Genomic DNA, 27,497 nt, shown 5'->3' with positions numbered 1-27,497 from the left:
TCAAGTACTTTGTTAGAGAGCAACTCTTGTACGGTGTCTCTGGAAAACCCATCTTTCGCAAGAACACATATGCTCCCCCTCCAAATTGCTTTTAATTGAAGTGAAATGCATATAGCATACATCAGACACTGTAAAGTACATAACTCACGGCATGCAGACATTCACAGTGTTGTGCAACTACCACCTCTAACTAGTTCCAAAACCTTTTCATCACCGCAAAAGAAAATCAGTATCCACTTGACAGTCAATCCACACACCCTCTTCCCTCCAGCCCCTGCAACCACTGCTTTGCTTTCTGTATGTATGGATTTACCTATTCTGGATAATTCATAGAAATGGAATTATATAATATGTGGCCTTTGGTGTTGGTTTCTCTTACCAATAACATGTTCTTAAGGTTTATGCAGGTTGTGGCATATATCTGTACATCATTCCCTTTTATTGCTGAACAACCTTCCATTGTACAGATATGGGGATACCACATTTTGTCTATCCATGTACGCACTGATGGACACGTTGATGAATTACTTCTACTTTTGGGCTGTTGCTAATAGTGCTGCCATGAACATTTGAGTTCAAGGATTTATGTCCCTGACTCAGTTCTTTTGAGTATATACCTAGGACAGAATTGCTGGGTCTTATGATAATCCTATGTTTAACTTTTTGAGGAGCCATTCCCTTCAAAATATTTTTAAAATTTGAAATTCTACAAAGAAAAGTCAAAAGGAAACTGAAAACAAAATGCAAACCACAATGAAATCAAAGGAGATAAAGCATATATTTTTCCAGTCTCATATCATTTGAATAAGTTCAAATCTAGGCCGAAGAAACCCAAACAGTACACATCTGTGGCTAAGAACACCACAAAGAGAAAATTAAGATATGTAATTCTACCAAATAACAAAGAAGGGGTTGCCGTATCTCCATGTTATTTTTAAAAACAAAATCACACCTAAGCCAGGGTTCCACTAGTAGCCCTGTGGCTGGCTACAAGACTTTTCAACCAAAGAAAACAGTCAAGAGGACAAGCATGGGCCATAAACAGGGGCAGCTTTCTGTGATCAGAGAAGACCGAATTCCCCACCCTGGCTCTCATTTTTAGTAAGACCATTCTTCTCTTTGGAAAGGTACAAGTCCCTAATGTCAAAAAATGCCAGCACTCTTTTAAAAACCATCTTATGTCCCATCCCTTAACAGACTATTTCTAATAAGTTGTAAAACGTCAGCGCTACTTTAAGAATGGCTTGCTGGAAACTTAGTCTGGGACCAAGGGAAAGATACGCAAGCAAGAGAAGCAACCCAGGGTATACATATGCCCTCGTCCTGCATCTGCTCTTCCAGCAGCTTTTATGAGGCCTAGTGAGCAATGATCTTAACTGGGAGGACAGTGGCAATATGGGAATGCAGAGGGACTGTAACAAAAGACGATGCATGAATGCCTTTAAATGACATGAAAAAAAAAAGTTATCTGAAGAACACAGAAAGCTAGCTACAAATGACAAGACTGAATCTTCGGATACAAGAAAGACACTGACATGACAGGGATGGCTGGCAAATCAGCTAACAGGCAGGTGAGTTGGCAGCATTCACTGGGCAGGTGTTCAATTAGGCAGGAAGTGGGCTGAAAACTCAATTAATTCATTGTGCATGCCTGTCCATGAGAATAAGATAAACCTGAAACATCAATGGCCAACCAGAGATTAACTCCACGGCTCCACCTTTTGCAAAAGCAGGGGCTAACGAAGATGCATGTGCAAAATATAAAATTACACCAAGATGAGCTCTGGTAAGCTCTTTAAAAGTTCGAACTAAAACCAAGGCAAGTAAGGAAACAAAGCAAGAAGGTAGCTTATTATGGATTCAGAAAAGCCATTCCTTTCTCATGAGTGGCTCACAATGGCCAGCCTCAGACACACACAGCCTCAGTGCTTGAGTTGGAGAGCGTGACAGGTACAAACACAAGCATATTTTAAAAATCAACAGTGGCCAGGCACAGTGGCTCACGCCTGTAATCCCAGCACTTTGGGAAGCCAAGGTGGGTGAATCACGAGGTCAGGAGTTCGAGACCAGTCTGGCCAACATGGAAAAACCCTCTCTCTACTAAAATTACAAAAAAAAAAATTAGCCAGGCGTGGTGGTGGGTGCCTGTAGTCCCAGCTACTCGGGAGGCTAAGGCAAGAGAATCGCTTCAACTCGGGAGGCAGAGGTTGCAGTGAGCCAAGACTGCGCCATTGCACTCCAGCCTGGGCAACAGTGCAAAACTCTGTCTCAAAAAAAAAAAAAAAAATCAACAGCAAAGTGATGGGCTCACACTTACTTGTAATATCCCCTATGTGTGAGGCTCTCCCAAGCTGAGACTTAACTCTAATACCAGACCTACAGTATGAACACACTAGAAAAAAACATAAAACCATGAGAAATCATTTGGCAGAGCCAGAAAAAGAAAGCTACATTATGAAAATAAAGTCAAGGTAAGAAAAGCAAAGGTTAGCAGGGCCAACATCTGGCAGACTTACTGCAGGATCTTACTGGAAAACAACCCCGGCAGCTCACATGACATCATGCAGGACTGATGAGAAACAAAACATGCTTCAGGCAGAGCAAAACGTTTGCACTAGAAGCATCTGGGCAACTTGTTTGAGAGAAAAGAATCCTGAAGTTCAGAGGGGTTCAGCAACATACCCAGAGCAACTATTAGCAACAGCAAAGCCAGGTCTATAATTCTGGGCTCCTGGAAAGATCTTTCACTAATAATAATGATGATGATGGTAACAGCTCTTATTTACTAAAGTTTAGGGGCAGATACTGCATTGAGGTTTTTTTACATGTTACCCTGTTTAATCCTCTCAATAACTTATAAGGTAGCAGTTCTCTTACTAAACCATTTCATAGACAGGGTGCAGACAGGTTAAGGTACCAAAGTCAAACACCTTGTTGGAAGCACAGGTAGGACAGGAACCTAAATCCAGCTAAAAGTTTGTGCTCTTAACCATTATATTTAGCTGTCCCTAAACTATACTGCTTCCAAACAAGAGAGAAAGGCTATTTTCAACCAAAGTATAAACCAGTATCTACCATTAGATAATTTTTCATGTTGACTACCTTTCCCTACCAAGATACAAAGACAATCAGCACTTAGGGATAAAAAGAAGAAAATTATTTTGACTTTGAGGAGAAAGAAGACTCAAGACTGTCCAGCCTGGAAAAGAGAACTAAACAGAGATCCAGACTTGCAAATTAGGGGCTAAAGCCAAAACCAAGTCTCTCTAGGTTTCTATCCCACTCTGGGAGTGCCTTGCACCTTCAGCATGTCACATGTTTTCATGAAGTTCATTCTAAGTGCACATGGTGCTGCTAGGTTCAATGAATGATTTCAGAAATCAGGATTTATCAAACCTTGGAGTTTCCACTAAAATTCTCACTATGCCAGACACAAAACTACCAGTTTAAGCATATATATTGCTATATTCAGTTTTAGGAAACTGCTGTTTTTGATGAAAACACAAAGCACCTGCCTTTCCTAAGAAATGTCATTTATAGTCTCAGATTCCACTATGCAGCCACATCTCTGGAAGATGCTGTTTTCTCTAACTAGCAAAACCAGGACATATTTTTATATGCACACACCTGCTCTGTTGCAACATTCACTTCCTTTCACAACCAAACCACAGATTACAGCTACAAGTTTAGCTCAAGATCAATAAACATCACAGAACTGCAACTCTAGAGGGGGCCTCCTGCAGTGGGCCTGGCTCCAGGTGGTACCCTGGGACCCAACATGAGTCACTTAATCTCTCTTAATCATAAAAGGAAGGGCAGCAGATAATGCTTACTGTTTGTCAGATGCCAGGCACTGTGCTAAAGCCACTTAACTTGAGCTGTCTCATCTAGTTGTCACAATACCTCTGAGGTAGATGCCCTTATTATACCCTGCCTAAAGATGGACAAAGTGAGGCTTAAGGAAGTTACCCAAAGTCACACAACCACGACACTGCACACACAGATTTCAAATGCAGGTTTCTCAGACTTCAGAGCCCAAGCTCTTAACTATCATACTGTGTATCTTTCTGCTTTCCTTATTCATAAAGCAAGGGCAAGAGTACCTGTCATTCCTTGTAGAGAGAGTATTCTGCAAATTGTCCTTAACATCCCCCCTTCTGACTATTCTTCCAGTCTGAAGAGTGAACTGTTACAAGTTCTCCCAGACAGACCAACCAATCAGTTAAGTACTCAGCACTGGACTAAGGATGAAGGGAATATAAAAGAGAAAACATCCCTGCCACCAAGGACTTTGCAATCTAGCCAATACTGATCGAAACTATAAAGATATTCTGACGACTGATCCGCAGTCAGAAGTGTATTTCCATTATGACCTGGCAGGGACGCATCTACACACAGCCTCACTGTGTGTGACACACTGTTACTTTTTACTGCTCTACTTCATTTAAAAATGTATCAACCCACTAAATCAATTCTGTGACTGTGGATTATGATTAACAGTTTGAAAAGTCCGAACTCTTAAAACAAAAACAAAATGTCAGGAGGTTCTTCGTCAGACCTAGTTTAAGTTTCTTGGACTATCAGGTTAATTGGATTTGCATCACTGGGTATGTCCTCAGGGGCAGATGCACCAGCATATCAGATCTCTGAAGGATGTAAAAAGCGGACTCCTGCAGGCCCACATTCAAATGCTGACTCTCAGGCATATTAGCCATGTGACTTCTTCAGATCTTGGTCTATAAAACAGAAGATAATACCACTCACCTCTCTGGCTTATTACAAGGGACCTACCTGGTACTGGTTCTGTCTTTCTCAGCAGAGAGGCCATGGGCATGGGGGGAAGGGAGACAAGTCTGGTCATGTAACACGACCAGTTTATGTAACAGAAGACCTGCGGTAGCCAATTCTGCCCCTCGGCCTGCTACCATGTTAAGTGATTAGAAATCCTTCGTCTTTTATGTAGGTGTCTGTTGTGTTCCACATGAAGGTATAATACATAAGATGCCTAAGATATAACAGGGCATAGGCCAAGTCTCTGCCACTGCAGAGCTTGCTGTCAAGCTGGGCAGGTGGCCAGGTAAACAGGTATCTGTAACTGACTGCACCAGGTGGTGTAACAGAAGTCTGAGAGCCTGATGAGAGAATGTCTCATGCAGGGAAGTCTAGTCCTTGATTCCACTTGCAATTCCTTTAGCATGAAAATCCACACCTTGCAAATTTCTAGTTTATAACATTAAGACTTAAAAACCACCACCACCACACTAAGGAAATGAATCCTTGTCTGTAGCGACAACAATAAGAGAGCTATCAACTCTAGGTCTATCTCCCCTATGAGACACTAAGTTCCTTGAGACCTGAAGTAAGAGAATTGTTCAAGATCACACAGCAAATACACAAAATTGGAAACCCCAAAGATCAAAAATTGCAGGTCACTCTGCTGTCTCCTCTGGAACTTCCCCTATGCTTATCTAGGCTCAAACATAAAAACTAATGTGGAAAGGAGAGACAAGGGAAGGGAAAAAAGTCTGTCATTAAGTGACCAAAAATGTAAGAGCTGGGCAAGCATCCAGCACTTTGGGAGGCCGAGGTAGGAGAATTGCCTGTGTCTGCATGCAGTCCCAGCTACTCAGGAGAACCTCCTGAACCCAAGCTGTGACATGCCACTGCACTCCAGCCTGGATTACAAAGTGAAACCCTGTCTCAAAAAAAGTAAGACTTAACCACTAGACCCTGAGTAGGTCTTTTAAGAGGTGAAAACACGCCAGGCATAGTGGCTCATGCCTGTAATCCCAGCACTCTGGGAGGCCAAGGCAGATGGATAACCTGAGCTCAGGAGTTCAAGACCAGGGTGGGCAACAGGGCAAAACCCCATTTCTACCAAGAATATAAAAAATTAGCTGGACATGGTGGCAACATGCCTGTAGTCTCAGCTATTCGAGAGGCAGAGATGGGAGAATCGCTTGAGCCTGGGAGGCCAAGGTTGCAGTGAACTGAGACCATGCCACTGCACTCCAGCCTGGGTGATGGAGCAAGACCCTGCAGGAGAGGAGACCAGAATACCTCAAATTTAAATTTTTTAAGTCTTTTCAAGACAATTATACAATCAGTCAAAGTGTATGTGCTAAAAGTGCTGATACGTCCAATATGTAAATTTAAAACACCCCGCTTTCTAAAATCGTGTTTTGGCATTTCCTCATTTTAAAAGATATTGGGTTTTACTGAGAAGCTGTGTGGTTAACATGGACTTCCTTAGTTTTCGTTTCCAGTAGATGAAGCAAATATCAGCACCCCATTCCAAAACCAAAAGAAATGGGAACATCTTGCAAAGATTCTAGCTGAAATAGGGTTTTTAAGCTTCATCCTGTCCCTCTTGTTTTGGGGGAGGAAGGGTGCAGGGGAGATCAGTTAGTAATGCCCTTCGGGGGAGGGGAGTTTCTCAGGCCTCAGCCTCTGTAGCTGAGATCTGTGCTTTCTTCAACCCATCCTGGTTGAACAATAAAGACAAACAATAACAACACATTGAGCCCTGAGTGATCTCACATACACTATCTCATTTATATCTTACCACAGCCTCTTTTAGATAGTACTATTATCACCAAGTTACAGGACACAGACTCAGAAAGGCTCAGTAACCAGCTCAATCTCACAAAGCCAGGAAACGGCTGGGAGGGAACCGAGGATGGGCGCATGCATTCCTGGCAAAGAAGAGAACCCCACTGTGCACGTGAGCCCCAGGGCATTTGAAAAGGCCATTCTTTCACCTTCAGAATACAAGCTGATTTTAAACAGACACCTCCTCGGCTGTGTTTTATGAAATTTACAAGGGAAGCTACAGTATCGAAGTATGCTACTTAAGAGTGTCACATCTGTGACTTCCCTTAAGAATTCCCATCTGTAAAATGGAGATGACGATGAGTCCTGAAAACTCTGACACTCAACAAATACAAATGACCTGAAGCAGCAGCATTACTGTCATCCCCTGGAAGTAGCTTACGGGGACAAACTGAAGAGAAAGGCAAAACACACACTCCCCACTACAAACTTGTGTTTAGTCCTCCAAAATGCAGGGAAGGCATGAATACTGAAGATGAGGAATGGTGGGTCATCAGCTGGTGCACATAGAGGAGGTGGTGCATCCAATGCAGTCACCACCTAACTCAGATCTCACCCTCTCACTGCACTCATCCAAGGTCTTGAGCAAGGACCCACAGAACAATAGCGAATCAGGAAGAAGTCCAACAATGGGTGAAAACTCAGAATTCTGCGATCCCATCACATCAGGGTGACATCGTAAAACATAACTCCAGTTCCACAAAGAAAGATGCTTCCCTGGGCTGGGAGGCCCACATTCCCGACACCCACAGCCTCTACTAAGAGGAAGGTTGCATTCAACTCAGAATGGCCAAGGAGCCGCTACTGCACTGTCACTCACAGCTGGCCAGAACACCTTCTTCCAGGGCTCCTTAGGCCACTGTGCTGTGGAGCAAAAGATCACACTCTGATCGGAAGATCTTAGGTTTGAATCTCAAGCCTTGCTACTTACACGCTGACTCGGTCTGTCAGCAAATTACTGCACGACTTTGATTCTCAGGTTTTTTCCTTTGTAATATGGGGAAAATAGTAACCACTTTCTGAGCTTGTTGTGAGGATTAAATGAGATAATCTGCAAAAAAGGCAAGGCATACAGCAACTGAAGCTATTATCCAACTTGAAGCAGAGGCCCACTAATATTGGGCAAAAATTAAATTTGATTCCTTGAGAGAAAAAAGTTCCATAAAGTTGGGGAGGATCAACAATTTTCAGAAAATTTAAGCAAGTGAGGTTAAAAAAAAAAAAAAAAAAAAAAAAAACTACACTCCCCCCATTCCTAAAGGGTTTTAAAGCCCACCCACTCCTGGCTCTCCTGCAGAAACAGAGAACTGCAGCGTCTCATTACCTCTAGGCTCTTCACACTTTATAAATACACCCTATGACCAGCCAGAGAGTGCATGCTGCCAACCTCCTGGGCAAACAAGTCCAACAGGATTGGATCCGGAAATTAAATGTCCATGCAGCCCAGCCATACTCAGTTCAAAATAGGTACCTGTGACCTACTTAGTCTTCGAGTACCATTCTCAAAGCCAAAAAACAAGACAGGGCCGCTGACTTCAGCAGAGCCCTGCACAGACCCTGGCTCCTGTCAGATGAAACGTGCACTGCAGCAGTGATGGCTCGAGAAATTATCTCAGTGTAGCTGGACAGAAACCCCAGCTTGCAAAGAGCTGATTGAAATCGTTGTAAAAAAGCAATAAGCCACAGAAGCCCCCTCAATAGTTTATGCCCTCTGACTATCCCCACTAATGTACCTTTAACCACTTGGACTGAGGGTTACACCTCTCATGACAGGGACTTCTCAAGCTGTCTATCCCAAACACTCATAATGGTTTGAGTATGCATATCTTCCCCATAAAACAAGGGGTTCTGTCTACTGTACCTTGATGTTCTACAAAGCATCATGCACAGAAAGGGTCCAATGAGGAGCAAGTACCACACAAAGGGACCCTTCCCCTCCACAGGGGCGTATCTCCAGGCTCCAGACCATTCACACGGTTGGCTGCTCAAGATTAGAGAACAGAAACAGACAAACATTTGCTAATAAAATGAGGAAGACAGACAAGACCAGGGAAAGCTGCTGAGCGCTTTCATCCACCGCAGAGCTACAGAATGATCTCCTAAATCACAATTCATTTCACCAGTGAGATGTGAGTTTTTGGGAGAACCAAGCAACTTGGCAGGGACAGATTCCAGGGAAATCCTAGAGCATTCAGCATTAGGCAGTACAATACTAGGTAGACAGTGGAACGTTACACTTCACCAGTGAAGCGATGGTGGAGGAAATAAGCTGGTGTCAAAAACAAAACAAAATAAAGCAAACCTGCTGCTCTTCACATCCACATCCTTCCTCCTCACATCTGTGAGGTCAGCCCCACTCTTCTCCCACACCACTGTACACTCACAGTGCCCATCACAGAAACCTCCTGGAGAGCCCTGTCGTTTCCTTAGCACTTTTCCCCCACATTATGACATTTGATCATCACCACCATCCTGGGATGCAGGTAGAACAGGCATTTTTATCACCCACTAAGAAATGAGGAAATTGAGGCCAAAGTATGTCTACCACATGGCAAAATCAGGACTAAAGTACAGACTGACCCCCAAGTTCAATGTGCATCCTCCAAAAAAACCCAGACCTGACAAAGCCACATATCTGAGCTCTAGGCCACTGCCCGTTCCACTGCACTCCTGAGGACCTTGTAGAGACAGAATTCCAACACACAACCCTCTCAGCACCACAGCCCACTCTTCGACCTTCTCCAGAGACAACGGAGCACACAAATCAACCTTGGCATCCGCCTCAGGCAGCACCTGCGTCAGCCACACATCCCAAGTCAGGCTGACCACCACCTCACTGGCAAACACAATCCAACCCTTAGAGTTTTAAAAAAGACACATATACTTAGCAAATGGCTTTCTACAGTCAAATGGTGGGCAGGGGCAGGAAAGTGATCATGAACTCCAACTACCACACACCACAGATCCCAGGAACCTGTGACCTTTCTGGGTAAGTCAGTTCTGTGTTCAAATCCCACCTCTAAAGCTGACTAGCTCTGTGACCTTGGGAAAGTAGCTTTGTTTCTCTAAGTCTCAGCGACCTCATTTATAACATAAGGGTTTCAAAAAAAAAGATCTCTCAGGGGATGTGGTTAAGGTCACAAAACCGTACATGTAAAAACGCTTGGAAAGGCAATTTTTTTTTTCTTGAGACGTGGTCTTACTGTTGCCCAGGCTGGAGTGCAGTGACATGACCACAGCTCACTGCAACCTCAGCCTCTCGGGCTCAACAGATCTTCCCAACTCAGCCTCTTAAGTAGCTGGGACTACAGACACACACCACCACGCCTAGCTACATTTAAAAAAATTTTTTTGTAGAGATGCGATCTCACTATATTGTTCAGGCTGGTCTCCAACTCCTAGGCTCAAGTACTGCCTCAGTCTCCTAAAGTGCTGGAATTATAGGTATGAACCACTACATCCATCCCAAAAAAGAAATTTTTATGTATATTTTTCCACAATAACAAAAATTAGGTTAATATTTGCTTTTAAGAAACAGGGTGTGTTTTGCTATGTACCCCAGGCTGGTCTCAAACTCCTTGGTTCAGGTGATCCTCCCAACTCAGCCTCCTGACTAGCTGGGTCTACAGACGCAAGTCACCAAGCCCAGCATATTTGGTTTTTTTTAAATAGGAATGTCATAGGTTCACAGTGAGAATTAAATAAGATATTGTAATGGCCAGTTCTTACATTGTCTGGCACATACTAAATCCTAATGAATAGCTGTTTATTATTAATCATAATTTTAATAAAGATAGTACATGCTCAATGTAAAAAAAAGCTTAAAAATAAGTCTCCTATAATATCAAAATCTAGAGATGACCACTAAAATAAAATTTTTTATAGTATTTTTCCTACACACAGATATTTCTTAACAAATTTGGAACGTAATCAATATAAAATTCTGTAGTTATGATCCATTCTTTTCTGCCTTACTTGTAAACGCAAAAACTTCTCACAACATCATCCAGAAATAAAAAGACTTTGTTCAAGGAAAGGATAAAAGTTGTGTGAAACTTGAGAAAAGAACAAGGAGATCAGGTTGAGCAACTGGAGATACCCACCTCCAGAGACAGAGGAGATTTAGCCAAATCCTCCACCATCTGCTCCTTCTATCTGCCTACAAGTTGACCCAGAAAGCAAGAGCTCTGGGGGTCTGGCTAGACAGGCCATCAGGGAGCAACAGGGCTGAAGCGTGTTAAGTTTGGGGGAAGCTCTGTATTTATCAGGCTGGCTGGGACAAAAAGTTCATATGCCCTGTGCCTAGACTTGTTCTGCCCTCCAGGAGCTCCCACTGTGACCAAGGAGACTGGTGCAAGGGGCTGCCCAGAGTGGGTACAGGGGCGAAGGAAGACCCTTATGCCGATCATTTCATCCAACCTTCCAGATTAAAGATGAGACAACTGAGGTCTGGGGAGGCAAGTAACTTATGGAAGGCAGCAGTGACGAAGTCAGAACTTAATGTTCCAGTCCCAATCTGGATACCAGAAGATCAACTTCTCAGGGTTCAAAGTGAAATCGCAGCATGCTGCCGGCTGAGGAACCAGCAAAGATGTCAGGGCCCACATCTAATATATCCGGTCCATCAACAAGTATATATTTACTAGCTGCTGGGGGCATATCAATGGAGACAAAAGCCACCCCTGGGTATAGGACAAGGAGGCTGTCTTACGGGAACACTTGGAGCCCTGTCTGGCTCCCACTCCTGGGCAAGGCCTCTCTATTCTAACTATAACATGGAAGCAAAGACAGCCTCCGCAGGTTCTGAGCGAACACTGAGTCAAAACTTCCTGTAGCACTCTGGCAGAGAAAGGCTGTGCAATTGAAAAGGCAGCTCCTCTAAGGAAGCTCTTTTGATGTGCTAAGGGAAGGACCCTAAAAATAACTCTGGAAAAGGAACTACACACTCACAAAACACATTTGTAACACTCACTTTTCTAGCTAGGAATTATCTTCACAACTTTCATTTTGGATGGGTGTATTTTGTTTGGGAGGAAGGAGGGGCCCCAAAGGCAACTCCTGAAATACTACAGAAGAGCAGCTGCTCCTGGCACTGGAGAATTCTATTTCCATCTCCGCTTACACATAATTATCTTCTAAAGCGATGCTCCCCAGAGGGGTCACAGCAACATCGGACTCCCAGATAACCTCCCCAAGCAGGCTGCTTCTGGCACTCTCTCGATAAGTGGAGGCAGGAGAGAGAGCCTGAAATCAGGCCCCGCCCACAGCCCACTTCCCCAGAGCCCTCATTACATAAGGGCCAGGCCCCTTCCTTTGGAGGCCAAAGAGGAAATTAAATGTCAACCAGATAAGAATATTTCCCTTCAACTCCAACACCAAGAAATCTGAAGTTGTGATTCCCCAGTAACCAGGCAAACTGAACTGACACAGGCCTCAGACCAGAAGGCCAGGCCTGCTGAGGGCCGGCCTCTGCCTGGAGTTCCTTCCTCTTTTTAATGACCAATAGTGAGATTGCAGGCTGAAGTGTTTTTATGACAAATAAGAACAATGATGTGTGAACACTTCACAGGCCGGTTACAAGGCTGGCAGCAGAGGCCCCTGGGCCCACAAACCAAGACCACACAGCCATCTACTCACTGTCTCCAAAGGTCCTCTTGGATGTTCCTCCCTGTCCTATATTTTTAAGGCCAAATGTGGCCCGCTGACCAGGTGAGCTAACTCAACTCTTTTCACAGCATAGTCATTTTAGACACAGAAGAATCCTGGAAGCACAGAAGAATTTACACAGCTTGCACACTGACCTCAGCATTTTCTAAATCTACCCAAGTAAAAGACCACCTGAATGGCAGACACAGCATTCACCAGGCAGGCCCAGGGCTTGAGGGGTCATGAGAGGAAGAGCCCATCAGTTCACATGTATGAGGCCCTGCAGCTCACAGCAAGGCAACTATGCAGATGGAGTTTCCTAGCGATTCCTGCCACCCTAGCCTTGTCTGTTTGCTCTCTCTTCTTCATGTCTATGGTTTATGTGTGGGTGGGTGGGTAGGTAAAAGGCATACCGAAAGGAAAGGGTGATGGATTAAGGGTCAGTATAGCACTAACATTTTTTAAAAATCTGCCTGGAAACAGTTGCTGCAAAATATCTAAGCACACACAGAGCTCAGCTACATCCATCTGAACTTGGAAAAGTCCTCAATGAGGTGGCCCACACTACCTGCTTTTATTCGTGCTCACAGGGACAACAGTGGCTTCCATCTTACTAGAGCAAAGGCCACAGTCCATGCAATGAAGGACCTCTTGATCCTCACCCTCTTCCATACTCTCAACTTCTCCCTTTCCTCCCCTGATACAATGGACTAAAATTGCAGTATCCCTACACTTCAGGGCTTCTGCGTGTGCTGTCCCCCTTTACCCAGGATGCTCTACCACCATACAGCAGCTCCTCCCTCTCTCCCCCTCCTCCAGTCCCAAGTGCACACATTCCCTCTCAGCAGGGTCCTCCTTGATCACCTCACCTTCTTCTCTGCTGCAGGACTCTTCTGCTTTTCAGCAGTCACCAACATCTCACATACTACCCGGGCAGAACAGATCTCAAAAACCTCATGTCCACCTGGAACCTCAGAATATGAGCTTATTTGGAAATAGGGACTTTGCAGATAAAATCTTTTAAGATGAGGGCAATGGCTAATTTCATGTGTCAATTTGACAAGGCCATGGGTTCCCGGACTGTAAGCCAAAGATTATTCCTGGTATGTCTGTGAGGGTGTTTTCTGGATACGATTAACATTTGAATGGGTAGACTGAGTAAAGCAGATTGACTTCCCTCATCTGAGTGGACTTCATTCAATCAAATGAAGACCTGAACAGAAAAGCCTGAGGAAGAGGGAACTCCTTTTGGCTGACTGAACTGGGACACTGGTCTTTCCTGCCTTTGGACAGAACTGAACTGAGACATCAGCTCTTCTTGGGTCTCAAGCCTGCTGTCTTTTGGACTAGAACTTACACCACTGGCTCTCCTGGGTCTCAAGGCCTCAGTACTTGGATTTGAACTTATACCATTGGCTCACCCGGGTCTCAAGCTTGCTGACCACAGCTCTTACAACTTCTTAACCTTCATAACCACGTGAGCCAACACGTTATAAAAATAAATCTCTTTGTACACATACACATGACCGTATTGGGTCTGTTTATCTGGAGAACACTAACACAATGAGGTCATACTGATGCATAGTAATGTGCAGACAGGTAACACTAATATATTGTACATTTAAAAATGGTTAAGATGGAGGCCGGGCACGGTGGCTCACGCCTGTAATCCCAGCACTTTGGGAGGCCGAGGAGGGTGGATCACGAGGTCAAGAGATCGAGACCATCCTGGTCAACATGGTGAAACCCCGTCTCTACTAAAAATACAAAAAATTAGCTGGGCATAGTGGCGCATGCCTGTAATCCCAGCTACTCAAGGGGTTGAGGCAGGAGAATTGCCTGAACCCAGGGGGCGGAGGTTGCGGTGAGCCGAGATCGCACCACTGCACTCCAGCCTGGGTAACAAGAGCTAAACTCCATCTCAAAAAAAAAAAAAAATGGTTAAGATGGTAAGTTTTATGGGTTTTTTGCCACAGTTAAGAAGAAAGGCAGTTGTGAACGGAAAATAAATCTTGGGGCCCCAAAATCACTAAGCTAAAGAGAAAACTCAAGCTGGGAACTGCTTAGGGTAAACCTGTCTCCCTTTCTATTCAAAGTCATCCCTCTGCTCACTGAGATAAATGCCTTCTGCTTTCTTCCTTTGGAAAGGCTAATCAGAAACTCAAACCGTTTGTCTCTTATCTACCTATGACCTGGAAGCCCTCTCCACATTTGAGTTGTCCCGCCTTTCTGGACCAAACCAATGATCCTCTTACATGTATCAATTAATGTCTCATGTCTCCCTAGAATGTATAAAACCAAGCTGTGCTCAGACCCCCTTGGGCACAAGTCGTCGGGACCTCCTGAGGCTGTGTCACAGGCGTGTGTCCTTAACTTTGGCAAAAAAAACTTCCGAAACTGATTGAGACCTGTCTCACACAGTCATACTAGAATAGGGTGGGCCCTAATCCAATGACTAGTGTCCTTATAAGAAAACAGAAACACAGATTATAACGGTAAATTTTAGATGTCAACTTGACTGGACTAAAAGATATCCAGATAACTAGTAAAGTACTACATCATCTGGGTGTTTCCAGAAAAGACTGTCATTTGAATCAATGGACTGAGTAAGAAAGACTTGCACCAGCACATCCTGCCCCCAAACCCCTAGGTTCTCAGGTCTTCAACTTCAAACTGAGACTTACACCATCAGCTTTCTTGGTTCTGAGGCTTTTGGACTTGGATGGAGTCCCACTACCAGCCTTCCTTGTTCTCCAGCCTGCAGACCGCCTGTCATGTGACTTCTCAGCCTCCATAATCATGTGAACCAATTCCCCTAAAAAATCCCCTCTCAGCCAGGCACGAGGGCTCATGCCTGTAACCCCAGCACTTTGGGGGGCCAAGGTGGGTAGATCACCTGAGGTCAGGAGTTTGAGACCAGCTTGACCAACACGGAGAAACCCCGTCTCTACTAAAAATACGAAACTAGCCAGGCATGGTGATGCATGCCTGTAATCTCAGCTATTCAGGATGCTGAGACAGGAGAATTGCTTGAACTCAGGAGCGGAGGTTGCGGTGAGCCTAGATCACACCACTGCACTCCAGACTGGGCAACAAGAGCAAAACTCTGTCTCAAAAAAAAAAAAAAAACCCTCTCATCTATCTATGTCCTATTGGTTCTGTCTCTCTGGAGCACTCTGACTCACACACACACTCTCTCTCTCTCTCACACACACACACACACGCACACGCACACGCGCGCGCACACACACACACACACACACACAAACACACACACAGGGGAACGCCATGGGACAGCAGAGGCACAGACTGAAGCTACACTGCCACAAGCCAAGAACACCAAGGCCAGCCAGCAACCACCAGAAGCTGGAAGGGAGGCATGGAACAGATGACTGATTCTTTTCCCCAGAACCATGGGAAAACATTCTCCTGTTGTCGAAGCCATTCAGTTTCTGGCACTTTGTTATAGCAGCTTTGGGAGCCTAATAAACATGCCGTGTATTTTAATCACTATTGTCTGTCATCCTCACTAGAAAATAAGCCCCATGAGAACAGGATTTTGGTTCCTTCTGTTTGGTGCAAAATCCCCAACACCTAGAACAGTGTATTTCCTGAATGAATTCTGAGTGGAGGATAAGCCTAGAAGGCAGGTAGGAGTGCTGTATTAATCCCAGAGGGCAAAACAGGGAGGCAACTGTCCTCACTTCAGAGACACAAGAGCCAGGGAAAGATTGAATTGGGAATTGGATCTTACTCATGTATTTGACTGAGTGCCACACCAGTCCCCAAGAGAGCTGCTCCATGCGTAAAAGGTAACGACACATGTGGTATGATGGGAAAGAGGGAGCAGGATCCAGTCTTGATCCTCCCCTCAATTACAGGTGAGCAGGGGAATGAAGACATCAACCTGTGGCTGGTACTGAAGGAACAGAAGAACATGCGTATCTCAACCTCATCTCACAAGAACCTTGGGAGGAGTAAATGGCAGATCTTTGCAAAGTGCTTAACACCAATGTCTTTTTCCTGCATCTGGCTATGGGCAACACATGGCAATGTGGAGAAGGGAGCAGAGAGCTGGGCCTATTCGTGCTCTCTCCTGGCCAGCTGTGTGGCTTGAGGCAGACACTCTGCCTTTCAGGGCCTCACTCAGCCTCCTTGAAATAAATGGCAGAGGTTGCACTAGCAACCCCCTAGCCCTCAGTCTATCTGAAAAAAGAGGAAAAAGCCTCTGCGTGTGGGGCTCTGGTGTGCACAAAGCAGGGGTTTCTGCAGGAGAAATGGCGTTGGAAAATAACATCCCAACTCAACTCCCCTGCCCACCTAAGGCCTCCGTCCAAGCCCCTCACCTTCATCCCTTTTAGTTCCCATAGCCCCCACCCTCATCTGCCCTAGGCAGCTGCTAATCTCCTGACCTCTCTTTAAGGTTACCAGATTACGTCTACTTTCATATTTAGCAAATGTAATATGTAGTCATCCATTTTAAAACAATTATTGGCCTTGTGCGGTAGCTCATGCTTGTAATCCCAGCAATTTGGGAGGCCAAGGCAGGCAGATCACCTGAGATCAGGGATTCAAGACCAGCTTGGCCAACAGAGTGAAACCCCATCTCTACTAAAAATACAAAAATTAGTCAGGCGTGGTAGCACATGCCTGTAATCCCAGCTACTAGGAAGGCTGAGGCAGGAGAATTGCTTGAACCTGGGAGGCCGAGGTTGCAGTGAGCTAAGATCACAGCACTGCACTCCAGCCTGGGCGACAGGATGAGACTCTGTATTCAAAAAAAAAAAAAATTATATATACACACACACACACACACACACACACACATATAGACACACATATATGGGGAACACAAATAGGTAGAGTTACTTAAAATTACCAAGTACTAATTAGGTAATATGCTGAGATTTATGAACATGATTTTTTTAATCTTTATAACAACCCTGTGAGGCAGGTATTAATTATAACTTCTAATTTACAGGAAAAAGCTGAGGCCCAGGGAGATAAAATAGCTGCTCAAGTCACACAGCCATAACGGGCCAAATGGGAGCTGGGCCCAGCGTGGCTCAACTCTGCAGTCCCTTTGTCCCCCAAGGGTTCCCCACCCCCCACTCCTGCCCTCTGTCTCTCTGAGTGATAGGTAAGGGACTCTGGTCCAGCAAGCCAGGGCTTCCTGAAGCCCACTGTGTAGCCCAGTCTTCAGGGAGGGCCCTGGGATCAGGCTATTCATGGAGGCCACAAGATGTCTCCTCTACCAGCCCATTGTGCCACGCCCCTCAAACACCTTCTAAGAAATCACTGCTTCTCCAGAAGGCATTCTGCTAAGGGTTAAAGCACCACAATATTCCCACAGCACGCCAGGAGAGGGGGAACAATCACATGCAACCAGAAGAAAAGATCTGCTTTACCACGTTCCTGGAGGCTTTTCCAGAAGCAACAGCGCCTGATTTTCCAGCACACAATCTTTAAGTGTCCTCCCAGTGCCACTCCCCAGTCTCCAATCCATGCCTCAGCAGTGCAGGACAGACTGATCTTAATCAATATCCACATATCCTTGGTTCCTCAGATGAAAGGTTTGGAGAAGTATCCTGGCAAGTTACACCAAAATTAAAGTGCCCTATTACCATACCTAGCATCTGGGAGAAAGAGAGAGTGTGAAACCAGGAGCTCTTGCGTCCAGGTGCCACAATGCCACCACTGGTAGCATGATGCTCACACCACCCTGAGCTCAGCCATGATCCTTGACGGTTTGGTTCCCTCACCTAGGGTTACTACGGACCCACCACTCTGAATGTCTACAATCTCAGCACTAAGAATCAAGAAGCCAAATGAAGAGTTTCACAACCTCATCAATAATAAATGAAAACCTACTAAACAACAATCCATTTATTTCACCCAGGAGAATGGCAGCCCATACGCTACTGGTAATAGGAACTAGTACATCTATTGAGAGCATAGTACGGGTACTGCTGTAACATTTTAAATAATTTTTTTTTTTTTTGAGACGGAGTTTCACTCTTGTTACCCAGGTTGGAGTGCAATGGCGCAATCTCAGCTCACCGCAACCTCTGCGTCCTGGGTTCAGGCAATTCTCCTGCCTCAGCCTCCTGACATTTTAAATAAATTTAACATTTGACATGCCAATTCCACTCCTAGAGGAACATGTACATACTAATATGTATGTATGAAGATACAATAGCAAAACTAATGAGTTAGTTTATATGTCCATCAATGGGGACCAATTCATAAATTATCACATACTAGAAAATATTTTATAGGCAAATAAAAGACAAATTAAAAGAAGAGAGAAGAGCTACATGCATGAAAAGATCTCGAAGATATACTATGTGAAAAAAGCAGTATGATGCAATCAGATTCATGCTTTGAAAAGAAGGAACACACAGTGTATTTGTGTATACAGACTGACAGTTTCAGGACACGGATCCAACTGCTAACACTGGTTATTTCTGAGGACCTGGAGGAGGTGGCACCTGGTGAAGGGTGCTGGGAGAAGGGGAATGTGACATGTCTGCTGTGTGCTTCCGTGCTATTTAAATGGGAGGGCAGACTGCAGGAGAATACATTTGCATATTACCTATATGATATGTGAAAAGCAAGTAAACTGACTGAAAAAAAAAAAAAAACCACCACCACCAAAACAGGCTTCTTATGCTGATGTGAAATTGCTGCACCAATTTGAACAGGTTTATATGCTGCAATCCCAGGTCTTCCCAAGACTGACAAAGTTCAAACCAGTTTCTATGGTACTGATGACAGACTGAATTGGAACCAACAGGGAAGAAGGACAATGTGGGATGCAAGGAAAACATCTGTAAAAGCTCTGTGCAAGCTGCAAACAAAGCTCATCCCCACAAGATGAGAAATAAGCCAAACCCGGAATTAGGAGAGAATTCCCTTTCCCATAGAAGAGGGATTCTCCACTGTCACCAATAGAGCTGCTCCCAGGCAAAGCCAAAGAAACAACCTGGCCAAACTCCACCTTCCTGACAAAGGCACCACGTGCCCGGCTCCTGGGATTGCAGGGACAGCCAAGACTGGCAGCCCTGAAGCCCACTTATTCGAGCCCCTCCTCTTCGGCAAACAGCCCAGAAATCTTTTCACACTCACTACTGAAATCCAAGTTGAACCGGTATACAAATCAGAGGGTTCTGCCAACAAAACAGCAACAACATGGAGAAAAGAGTGATAAATCAAGGATATCCTCGCTAAACACTTATTCCTTCTGCTGCCTAAGCAGAGATGCTGCTGCAGATTTAAACATTTGATAAATACCTTTTTTGCTTCCCAGTAATAATTAAAGCAAACACACCCAAACATGCACCAAAATGAACAAGAAAAGGACTTTGTTCAGGACATAATGTTCAAGAGGTAGGCACGATAGTTACATCCCCAGGAAGAAATGCTCTTCTCCCATTAAAGCATATACCTGTCTGGCACAGACTCTAACCCCACAAAAGAAACTCACTGGACACTTTTGGGGACTGCCGAGAAGTGGCCTCAGAACAAGGAGAAGAGGTTCCCTCTTTGAGGGACAGGTGTAAACATTAAGGAGAAAGTGGGTGAGCAGACCCTTGCATGGAGTGACTCACCGCAGAGACACTTGTGGCTGATGATGCTGGGAGCAGGCAGGTCCAACAGAGGTAACCTGGCTGCCTCCTCCCAGTGAGAACACAGCCCAAATAAAGCCAGAATCTGACCACCTGACCTCCGGCCTGACCAGAGCCAGCACAAACTCTCAGAAGGGCAGGGATGTTGCACAACTTGGAAAAACAGAAGCCCAAAAGCAAGTTTATTACCACATCTGGCGCTGACTAGAGGAGAGGGCACGAGACCAGTATATTCCTGGTGTGGCAACAGTGCATCCTACCAATGACAGGAACAGAGATCTCAGCCAACCATCTCCCCGTGCTCTGAAGCCCGCTCTCCTGAGCATGGCTTGGCGCCCCGCAGAGACTTCACCCATCAGAGGAGGCTGGCCTCGACTCCTCTAGGGACTGGCCATTATGTTCATAGTCACTCCTGCTTCCCAGTCAACCCCTGCAAATTTGGTGACCACAAGTCAACCCCATCTAAAGCAGATCAACTCTTACAGAACTGAAGACCAAACGCTGGTGGGTCCCCTGTGTCACCAGGGAAAAGAGGTGTGCAGACAACACACCAGGAAGCCGTCTTCCCTTCCACACTTCTCACCTTAAGTTTGATGGCTCAAACTAGCATTTCCCAAAATGCAGTCAAGAATCCAACTTCCACCCTCTGTGATGCTCCTGGAAAGTTAGGAATTATAAGGCTAGGGTGGCACAGGGAGGGGAAGGCCCTTTCCGACTGCGCTCAGCCACCTTTCTCTAGCTGTCGGCAGACACAAAAGGACGTACTCTTGGTTTCTGCGGCGATTTTTAGCCCGCACATAGCATCTTCAACACCCATCCCTGGGGCATCAGACCTGAAATGGGAAGGGATGAGACAAGGAAAGGCAAGGCTCAGATTTGTTTCCTCCCTCAATTCTAGTATCCAAAGGCACTGAGCTCTATGGATTCCAACAAGTCCCCTCTTCTCCGCCACCATTGCCACTGTCTTAATGTCTTCCGTTCAGGCCCTTGTCACCTCTCAAGACAATTACTTTAATGGGCTCATTTCTCTACTCCTAATTTCTACTTGCTTCACTTCAAAACTCCATACAGCCACCAAGTTACCTTTCTAGAATACAAACATGACCCTCTCTGCCTATAGTTCTAAGTCCCAACCCTGGCACAGCATGCAAGGCCCCTGCCTGCCTTTCTCGCTGGAAGCATGGGCTTTGGAGTCCTACAGATCATTGCAGCTGACACTCAGATTAACCTCTTGCTGGCTGTGTGAACACACATGTGTTTCTGCACCCATTCCCACATCTGTGTGTAGGGAATAGCATGATCAGCCTCCCAGAGCTACTGTGAGGACTGAATCCAAGTTCTAAAGAGCCTAGCTCTTGCCAGCCTAGCTCCAGGGTCCTCTCTCTTTCCCACCTTGCTATACAAGCTCTTCATAATGAATGAGAATTGACTTAAGGGAAAAATACATACATGCAAGATCTAGAAATGAAGGGTCATAAATTTAGAAATTAGGCCACAACAATGTGAAAGAAACCAAAATTAACTCATTATCAAAATAATGTGAGAGGAGGGAAGGAACAGGAAGAGAAGGAAAACATTACATTTAGGAAGAAATGCTTTTAAAATATAAGTCTCTATGATGTTTTGAGCCTCATTTGCTCCAAAGATTTAGGAAGATGACATTTCAAAAGCTCACAAAGATAATACTTCTACTTTTTAAAAACTATCTCCTAAATAATATCTTCAGAGTATTAAGAAGTACTTTTATAGACTGAATCTTAATAAAATTCTCAGAGAAATTCTGGCATCAGTCACAACAAACACCCTTTTGGAATTTAATTTCCTTTCAGCATACAATTTACTATGGAAACTCATTTATGATGCCACCACAACCAGTCAAAATCTGCCTGGAGCACAAAAACTTCAAAGTCCCAAAAGAGGGCCTTAAAGGACTAGATGGAAATTGGCTCCATATTTAGCCAAATCCTGCATCTAATAGAAATTTCCCCCACACCACATTCTAGCTTTGACCGTCAGCCAGATCACACTCCTCCCTCTAGCTGCCCTTCACTACAGCCTCTTCCAGGCCCCCCCCCCAGCTAGAACCCCCTGAATTCTGTATCTTTTCCCTGTCCAGCAAAATTAATAAAAAAGGGAAGAAAGCCACAAAATGGGCAAAGGGAGACCAAGCTACATCCATTTTCAACTTTCTATCAAAGACCTGTCCTTTCTGGCTTACGATTTTTTTCAGTTCTCTCTTAGACAAGACAGACAATTACAGGCCCTGGAATATTCATGCTGGGGCTTGGGTTGGGAAGGCAAAAAGGCTAGAAGAATTATTGATAAGTACAAAAAAGTACTTTAAGCCTTTTCCCCTCGAGGATAATTGCTGAAAGACTTAATCAATCTCATTATCCCAAGTACGTGTGTGCAAGGGAGAGAAAGGAGTGGAGGCCAACCTTTACTCAGCACCCACTGCAATTAGTGGGTACATTTCATTGAATATAAGGCAGACAGTATTACCCTGACTTTACACATGTGGAAATCAGGCTCACAGAGGTCAGGCAGCAGGTTCAGTATTTACACCAGGCCTGCCAGACTCCCAAGATGCCTGAACTCACCACTTCACCACACTGCTTCCAGAGTCCACAAGTGCTTATGTTAAAATGTGCTGGGCTAGGGAGCCCGTTACAGTTTACTTGTTGCTAGACATACAGGATCTCATTTAACTAGTACAACCCTGTAGGATAGCTGAGAATTCCTTTTCCACTGTTAAAATGGTATGTGGATTGAAAGATCATCAGTAACTTATCCATGACAGCTGTGCCAGAGTTGTGCCGTCTCTCGGGTTTGTTTCCTCTCCTGTAAAATGAAGCTGGCTCCCACCTCACAATCCCTGGTCAATGGCAGGGGCTCCAATGGTGACGATATGATTTTTATTCATACTTCTCAATTAAAGTAAAATTTGTACCCACAGATATTTTAAAATTTATACACATTTGATATTTTAAAGACTTAACCTAATTAGTCAAGCCTTTACTTGTTGGAGATGGTATCGTTTTTACCACTACCTCATCTGGTCTGAAAAGGAAAGCAGTTTTTTAAAAATTTTGAAAAAAAAAAAAATGTTTAATAATAAAATACCACTACCTCAAACTCAAGAGATAACCACTAACTGCAACTTCCAAAAAGCTGACAAAAAAAGGATTACTGAAAGTGATGTGATCAAACCCATTATGGATTTTAAAAGCTACTAATGGACAAGTATAGGAACATTAGGTTATAATAAAGTACAAAAAAAAAATCCTTAAAAAATAAAAATAAAAATAAAATCCTCTTCTTCCAAAACCATGGCTTGATCATCAATGTGCGGTTTGACCCTGGCCAAGTCATTTCAACTCTGTGATGGCCCTCAGCATCCTAAACGTCAAGGCCAGCTTAAGACCAGGAAGTTCTAGTGAGAAGTTGCCCAGAGGGTCTAAGGAACAGGGGTGGAGTGGAAGGGACACACGATTGCCTGGAGCAATTGTTAACGTGCTGCATCTAACACTCTGATTGCCTTTTACTACACTCATTTGAAAAGACACCTGGGAAGCCCGGACATGTCAGAGGCGAGAGGAACCAGCTCACCACTTCTCAAGCCAGAATGGAAAAGATGGCAGAAGCATAGTTGTACAAGGATCCCAGCCTCAGTCAGACAGAAGGAAACCTGTAAGATTATAGCAGTGAGAGACCCTGAGGATGTTCTTCAGGCAAACCTCAGCAAGACCAATCCAACTGAGCGTCCACTCCAAGCTTGAAGGTTAAAAAATAAGAAAAAATTCGGGTCCACAGGTGAAACACATATTTTCTAAGCACAATGAGCAACTTTATAGTAAAGACAGCGGGACAACCAAGTACACTAACTGCAAGCATAAAACAGTATTCATGCTGTAAATCTAATACCAACTATTATTAGTTTTTTGTTGTTTTGCTTTGTGCAATCTTTCTTGCTTCTCATATTTTCTTTTAAATCTATCGTAATTTCTTTATAAGAACAAGCAGAGGCTTATTTTGTGTGGCAAATCCAGCCTTACAAGGAAAAAGATTTCACTGTGTCCCTCAGAAACCTACTCCTGTCTCCATCAGTCTGTGCGGCTCTCTCTTTATACCCCATGTGACAGATAAGAAAACACAAGTTCAAAGAGGGCAAGTGACTCATCCAAGGTCAAACTTCTTGCTGACACATCTGGGACGACAACACGGGCTCAAGAAATCCAATGGGTCTCTTGCTGGATTACTGCTGCAAATGACCAGGCATACTGGTGTCTTGAATACAAAGTTTATTTGGGGGGGGGGGGGAAGCCAACATGAGTCATCTCCATTGGCAAGGGGCACCACACAGGTTGTTCTAATAAAGCATCCAGTACCTCCAGAACCACTTGTTCCTGAAAGCACCAACCTACGCAGACACATAGCAGGCCACTCTTGCCACCTTCAAAGCTGTGAGCAGATGCGCTGTTGGGCTTTGGAGACCTAGAGGTGTCTCTTAAAGAGTAAGGGAAGCTGGGGCTTAGCAGTAAGCAGTACTGACTGGATGAGTGGATATGCGAGTGTTTTCAGACAGCTCCGGTTGATAGTTATGATATCATATAGCCTAATCCCACTCATCTTGCAACAGCCCAAACATCTCATCCGCTCAGCAGTTCCTCAACTTATCCAGGGCAAAAGCACTGCAGTCTGAGGTGAATCTGGCCGCTGGGGAGGGGCGGTAGTCCGCGCCGGCGACAGAGGAAGCAATGCTGAGCTCCCTCCTCCACCCACCCCGTACAGGAACTCCCCCTTGGGTCTTCAGAGCCATAGGCGTCCCCAGCTCTGAGCCTGCCCCGGGTCTCAGGGTCTGCCAAGACAGGGCGGGGGAGGAGAAGGCACTATCCCGCCCCGCCGCACCTCTACACCCCGACCCCCTGGGTCCCACCCTTCTCACCCGCAGGGCCCCCGGCCGGACTCTTGTCCACTTCCAGAAACCCTGAGCGCACCCCATTCTCGGCGTCCTCAGAGAACCAGCGTCTCCCGCCTTCCCACACCCGGCCCTCCCCGCCGCCCCGGCCCGAGCCCTTTGCACCGCGTCCCCCGACCCCTGAGTCCGCCCCGCACCCGCACTTCCCGCCCGGCCCTGCGGGCTCGCGGTCCGCCCCAACTTTTCCCGGCCCGGGCCCCGCAGCCACCGGGAGGCAGCGTCCCGAGCCGCGACGGGCGGGCGGGCGAGCTCGCGTCCCTCGGCCCTCAGCCCGCCCGCACGAGTTGCGCTCGGGACCTGCCGGCCGCCGGGCCTGAGTCGGCAGCACGGCACGGAGGCGGAGCCGGCGTGGCGGGAACCGCGCTGTCCCGGCGCCGCACCCCCGCCCGGTGCCCCGCGCCCGCCCGCCGGCTCGCCCGCCCCGCCGCCGCCGCGCCGCTCCCAGCCCACCTGCCCGCGGGCGCCGCCGCCGCCGCTGCCACCACTGCCGGGAATACGTGGCAGTGGCCGCCGCCGCTCGCGCTCCCCGCCTCGTCTCTCCTCTCGGCGCCCGCGCGGGCGGCTCCGGCGCGCCGGACCGCAGCGCCAGGCGCCCTCTGCCGCCGGGAAGCCGAATCCTCCCGCCCTAACCCTAACTCGCCAGCCGCCCCCGCCCGGCCTCGGCCTCCGCCCCCTCTTCCCCGCCCCCGGCCCCGACTCTCGCTTCCCAGCGACCTGGGTTCCCGCCCCGCCTGCGGCTGCTGCTGCCTCCAGGAAGTTCTCCCTGACCACCTCTGCAGGCTCTGCGCGCTTTCTCGGGCTCCCGCGCAGCTGGTGCTGAAGTCGCCCCCTTGTTGATATATTTCCTGCTTCTTTGAATGCCTCGCTAGTGAGAAACCAGAATCGGGAAGGGGATCGTTGGAAGCAAACGTCATATCTGTTGTGCTCAGCATTCTCTCCTGCAAGGCTAGGTTAGCGCCCTGTCTGGAGTACTGAAGTGCGCCATAAATACTTGTGGAGAAAGCAAACGAGTAAATGAATGAGTTGATTTTTGCCGCTGTCTACCCAAGTAGGCTTTTAAACCTCAAGCAGACAGAGATCTTGACCTGGATTTGTTTTTTGTAAATTACACGTGCATACATGTGCGCAGCTCAGCATAAATAAATGGGATTCACAATTCCCCACCTCAGACCAGCTCCAAAGCCGCACGAGGCCCACAGCTAAATGTTACTCAGGGCTTTTGGTCAAACACACTTAGGTTTTAGAAATACCACTTAAAAGCTGGGCAATCGCGGGAAAGCTCATCTCCCTGGGCCACAGTTAACACGTCTATAAATTAAGAATAATAAAACCTACTTCATAGAGTTGTTGTGAGGATTAATTGAGATGATGCTCTGTAAAGCACTTTTCACGGCCCCGATGTGTGCAGCGACGTGTAAATGGTAGTTATTGTTGTATTACTACTGATGCAGTAGGTGATTTTAAAAACTATCTTCAAAATGTGAAATATTGACTACCTTTTCACCTGAGGACAAACCGTAAAACCTTTGTATGTGTGGTATTGCCACCTGCTCAGCAAGGCCAGCCCTGGGAGAAAGACCACTCCCTCCACCGGTAAAAATTAACACATCTTGGGGTTGTTTTGTTTTGAAGAATTATAGAACCCACTCTTCTGCAGGTTTTCCACCTGGATTTCTGTGGCCAATCTCTTAATTAACAAGCTTTTATTTTATGGATGTCAAAGACAGGTAGCTCTTTGAAAGCACCTGCAGTCTACTGGCTCTTCCGGTTTTCTTCCTAACCCTCTCTCAAACAACCTGAGGCTTTCTTTTCATTTTAACAGGAAGTGTCCTTCCTGCTGCATACAAAAGACAGCAGTGCAGTGGAGTGAGATCAGAGGGGACTGCTCTGCCTACACTTAGGGCTTTCTGCACCTCAGTCCCCTCAATGGTAAACCTTGGAGAATTAGACCTTGTCACCTTGGGAGAGAATTCGTTTCAGGTATTTCCTGTGATGGAAATACCTGAAACACAAGTATATTTAATAAAAGGCAACTACTGATCAGTTTATTTAGCAAGTATCCAAGGAGCATCTGTTTAGTGTTCTATGTACTAAGGGGAACACGCGTGTGTAAGGTAAGCTTCCTGCCTTCAAGGGAGTTTAAGCTGTAGTTCTACACTAGGGGAGAGGGATTGGGAGTATGTGGGATGTGACTAAATATGAAATTAGCAAGCCTCAGGTTCTAAATTGGGGCAGTACTATTGCCATGTGAATTGCTTTAATTCATTATCATTGTAAATGCCATTTTCCTCTAAATATTATGTACATAACTTCCCAAGGCCACTGCTAAAAATTAATGAATAATTTTATGAAGCAAGCAGAGCCACTGATGTAGGACTTAGTCCCTTAATAAGGTGACTCCACATGTTCCCTTATACTAGTAATACCAAAGATATTGTGTCTTCGTGAAAGTGCCATCCTTAGCAGGGCACGGTGGCTCATGCCTGTAATCCCTCCACTTTGGGAGACTGAGGCCAGTGGATCACCTGAGCTCAGGAGTTCAAGATCAACCTGGCCAAAATGATAAACCCCGTCTCTACTAAAAATACAAAAAATTAGGCGTGGTGACGGTTGCCTATAATCCCAGCTACTCG

General features: G+C 45.8%; 1 protein-coding gene across 5 annotated transcripts in view; it reads right to left on the bottom strand.

Moving 5' to 3' along the window:
* SMCO4 (single-pass membrane protein with coiled-coil domains 4) overlaps window positions 1–25,852 on the bottom strand; it is a 67,614-nt gene extending 41,762 nt beyond the window's left edge. The window contains exons 1-2 of one of the 5 annotated variants that reach the window (XR_004274273.1): window positions 25,315–25,470; window positions 12,250–12,374 (exon numbers count right to left, since the gene is read on the bottom strand). The gene's annotated coding sequence lies outside the window, so the exon portion shown is untranslated. Of the gene's footprint in view, window positions 1–12,249; window positions 12,375–19,744; window positions 24,924–25,314; window positions 25,472–25,578 lie in introns of those variants that run through there. The other 4 variants (XR_004274275.1, XR_004274276.1, XR_004274274.1 and 1 more) reach the window with 4 other exon arrangements.
* Between the last annotated feature and the right edge of the window lie 1,645 nt (window positions 25,853–27,497).

The sequence above is a fragment of the Sapajus apella genome, unplaced genomic scaffold, assembly GCF_009761245.1.
Source record: "Sapajus apella isolate SASKATOON/1434 unplaced genomic scaffold, GSC_monkey_1.0 scaffold34, whole genome shotgun sequence".
In the NCBI taxonomy this organism is placed as follows: Eukaryota; Metazoa; Chordata; class Mammalia; order Primates; family Cebidae; genus Sapajus; species Sapajus apella.
The sequence above is the reverse complement of the archived record's forward strand: the minus strand, read 5'-3'. Positions and strand labels throughout refer to the sequence as shown.